This window comes from Cetorhinus maximus, chromosome 23, assembly GCF_964194155.1.
Source record: "Cetorhinus maximus chromosome 23, sCetMax3.hap1.1, whole genome shotgun sequence".
NCBI classification, from domain to species: Eukaryota; Metazoa; Chordata; class Chondrichthyes; order Lamniformes; family Cetorhinidae; genus Cetorhinus; species Cetorhinus maximus.
The window spans coordinates 25,677,961-25,682,244 of NC_135901.1; the positions used below are offsets into that span (position 1 = coordinate 25,677,961).

A 4,284-nucleotide genomic window follows, 5' to 3' on the forward strand; every position below is an offset into this window, starting at 1 on the left:
ATCCACGAACTGAAAGGTCCAATTTTCTCCTGGAGTTTGAGACAAATCAGCTTTCAAAATGATGCAGAGTTTCAGCCAATGAGGGAGATCCGAAACAAAAATAAAAATAGCTGGAAAAAGTCAGCAAGTCTGACAGCCTCTGCGGAGAGGAACACAGTTAACGTTTCAAGTCCGAATGACTCTTCATCAGAACCGAGATCGGCCCCGCCCCTCATTCACCCCGATTGGTTGGGGGACCAGTCGCTTCCTTGCCATCCTCCAGCCCCGCCCCACTTATTGGTCCGCAGCTGCCGTCAATCAGCCGGGCATTGTGAGCTGGAGCACGAGCAATGCCGATGATGGCGGATGACTGAAGCGGCTGTTTGGGAATTCTCGGCCGATGAGTTACCACCGGTTGGGTCATCAGGGTGGGAAGGAGATGGTGGGTGGGTGGGTGGGTGGGTTGGGAGGCTTCATAAGCACCTCGTGTAGGTTCCAAGCTCCGAATTTTTTTTTTGTAAAAATATACTTTATTCATAAAAAATCTTCAATCACATTCAAAACCATTTCAAAAACAACATTACAAGGGTACAATCCAGGTTAAACTTTTACAAAATGTATCACCAGGTGCATCAGTACAAACAATATTACAATCATTTACAGCCTTTCATTTTGATCTGTACAGCCCGAGGGGCTCTAAACAGTTCCCAGTCTCTCGGTGCGCTGTGGTAGAAAGGTCTTAGACAGCGACCTCCGAATACGAAGCTCGCGTATGGTATTTGAACCGGTTACAGCTTCTCGGGCTTTTCCCCCGAGACAAGCCCGGGTTAACGGCCGCCACCTTTATTAATCTTACATTTCATTGTAGAAAAGATGTGGGTTCCTCTAACAGATACACTGAAACATCAGCCCTGGAAACCGAGTGGACAGGGAGTGTGAATTGCACGGACAGCAGGAGTTTGGTGAATACACATTCCCTCACCCACTGGACTCTCGCTAGCGATTGAACAATGCAGATTAGGGTGATTCTATCAATTCATTCTTCCCAGTAACGAGTATTTTTATTCATAGAAACCTAGGCATGAGCAGCCAGAGCTGAATCAATCTTTAAAGACACAGTCAACTTAAGGAAACTACCACGAGAGGAGCACCATTGTCTCCAGTGTCATTCAAACAAGGGCAAAAGTAAGGGAACATTCTCTCGGTAAATGTCTCTGTGAAAGTGTAGAGATGAGACAAAGTCAGCAGCATTGTAAAAGGACACTTGGCCTCCCTCGTAGTCCAGGTAAACACCAACCCGGCTGGGTTTCTCCCCCAGAGCCAGCGGGGTGACTGTCGGGGAGGTTAGAGCACAGTACTGCTCCCCATTGCTTAGAGGCAGTGCCAGGTATCCATTCTCGGGCTTCAAGGCGATGTCTCCCTTCCTATTGATGGACTCTCTGGCCACACCCAGGTCCCATTTGGACTTGCCGCTCACCTCAACCTCCCAGTAGTGCCTCCCCACCGTGAAGCCCTCAACAGCCAGGACGGAGACGCACACGTCGAACCTGGTCGGGCTGTCAGGCAGCAGCTGCTTGGTATCGATGGCAGTCACGCTGGTCAGGTCCTCAGTCAGCAGCAGCCAAGGGTTTGCTGTTCGAGGGTCCAGGGTCAGGGCGGCTGGAACTGGATGGACGATTTTCTTCATTTCCCTCCACAGTTTGTACTGTAAAGGGCCTCTGTACATCCCCAGGCACATATTCCTCGACAGAGTAGTGGGTGTCTCTTCAGAAAACCTGTCCCTCCAAGAATTAACCTCCTTAAGGGAGGTCAGGTCACCTCGCTCCAGTTTGGTCTCCATGTTAGTGATGTCCAGCTCAGTAGAGAAGAGTATTCCACGGACTTTTGACACATTCCTTTCCATTCCTGCCAAGTTGCTTTCCACCTCAGCTTCCAGTTTTTCTATCAACCGTTGCTCTTGCTCATTGAGGAACTGGTGCAGCTCGGCAAACTGCTGTGCAACATTTTTTTTTTTTTTTTTTGTAAAAATATACTTTATTCATAAAAATCTTCAATCACATTCAAAACCATTTCAAAAACAACATTACAAGGGTACAATCCAGGTTAAACTTTTACAAAATGTATCACCAGGTGCATCAGTACAAACAATATTACAGTCATTTACAGCCTTTCATTTTGATCTGTACAGCCCGAGGGGCTCTAAACAGTTCCCAGTCTCTCGGTGCGCTGTGGTAGAAAGGTCTTAGACAGCGACCCTTCCCCATTGCGCCTTTGCGGCAGCTGCCCCAAGCTTTAGTGCGTCCCTCAGCACGTAGTCCTGGACTTTGGATTGTGCCAGTCCGCAACAATCGGTCGGGGACAACTCTTTGTGCTGGAAGACCAACAAGTTTCGGGCAGACCAAAGCGCCTCTTTCACCGAGTTGATGATCCTCCAGCTGCAGTTGATGTTTGTCTCGGTGTGTGTCCCTGGGAACAGCCCGTAGAGCACAGAGTCCTGTGTCACAGAACTGCTCGGGATGAACCTCGACAGCAACCACTGCATCTCTCTCCAGACTTTCTTTGCAAAGGCACAATCCACAAGGAGGTGAACAACGGTCTCTTCCCCACCACAGCCACCTCGAGGGCATCGTGCAGAGGGGGTGAGACTCCTGGCGTGTAGGAAGGATCTGACGGGGAGGGCCTTTCTCACCACCAGCCAAGCTACGTCTTGGTGCTTGTTGGAAAGTTCTGGCGATGAGGCATTCTGCCAAATGACTTTGACAGTCTGCTCGGGGAACCATCCCACAGGGTCCACCCTCTCCTTATCCCTCAGGGCCTCTAGGACGTTACGTGCTGACCACTGCCTGATGGACTTGTGGTCAAAGGTGTTTTTCTGCATAAATTTTTCCACCAGGGACAGGTGGTACGGCACGGTCCAACTACTTGGAGCGTTCCGCGGCAGCGTGGCCAGACCCATCCTTCGCAACACCGGGGACAGGTAGAACCTCAGCACGTAGTGACACTTGGTGTTTGCGTACTGAGGGTCTACGCACCGCTTGATGCAGCCGCACACAAAGGTGGCCATCAGTATGAGGGCGATGTTGGGCACGTTTTTTCCCCCTTTATCTAGAGGCTTGTACATCGCGTCCCTGCAGACACGATCCATTTTCGACCTCCAGATAAAGCGGAAGATGGCTCGAGTGATCGCCATCGCGCAGGAGTGTGGAATGGGCCAGACCTGCGCCACGTACAGCAACAGCGAGAGTACCTCACACCTGATGACCAGGTTCTTACCCGCAATGGAGAGGGAGCGTCGCTCCCACATGCCCAGTTTCCTTTTCACCATAGCCACTCGCTCCTTCCAGTTTCTAACGCATGCCCCGGTCCCTCCGAACCATATCCCCAGCACCTTCAGGCCGTCAGCCCTGACAGTGAAGGGGACAAAGGATCGGTCAGCCCAGTTCCCAAAGAACATGGCCTCGCTCTTCCCACGATTTACCTTGGCTCCCGAGGCCAGTTCGAACTGGTCGCAGACGTGCATCAGTCTGCGCACCGACAGCGGATCCGAGCAGAAGACGGCGACGTCGTCCATGTACAGGGAGGCTTTTACCTGAGTGCCTCCACTGCCTGGGATCGTCACTCCTCTTATGCCCGGATCCTTCCTGATGGATTCGGCAAAGGGTTCTATGCAGCACACAAAAAGGACAGGCGAGAGAGGGCAGCCCTGCCTGACTCCAGATTTAATCGGAAAGCTATCTGTTTCCCACCCATTGATTGAGACTGCGCTACTGATGTTAGTGTAGAGCAGTTGGATCCAATTTCGAATTCCCTCCCCAAAGCCCATTTTGGAGAGCACATCCCCCATGTAGGTGTGCGATATTCTGTCAAAGGCCTTCTCCTGATCCAAGCTGATGAGGCAGGTATCCACCCCCCTGTCCTGTACATAGGCAATCGTATCCCTGAGCAGCGCCAGGCTGTCAGAGATCTTCCTGCCTGGCACAGAGCAGGTCTGGTCAGGGTGAATCACCAATTCCAGAGCGGATTTGACCCGGTTGGCGATGACCTTGGACAGAATCTTATAGTCCATATTCAACAGTGAAATGGGTCGCCAATTTCTAATTTCCTCCCTTTCCCCCTTGTGCTTGTAGATGAGGGTGATGATGCCTTTCCTCATGGATTCTGACATGCTGCCGGCCAGGAGCATACTCTCGTACACTTCTAGCAGGTCTGGGCCGATCAAGTCCCACAGAGCCGAATACAACTCCGCCGGCAGGCCGTCGCTTCCGGGGGTTTTACTCTTCTCGAAGGACTCGAGGGCCTTAGTCA

The 4,284-nt window shown here is 51.5% G+C and overlaps 1 pseudogene; it reads right to left on the bottom strand.

Annotated features, from left to right (window-relative positions):
- Nucleotides 1-962: 962 nt before the first annotated feature.
- LOC144697173 (zinc-binding protein A33 pseudogene) lies at nucleotides 963-1,952 on the bottom strand (annotated as a pseudogene).
- Nucleotides 1,953-4,284: the final 2,332 nt, after the last annotated feature.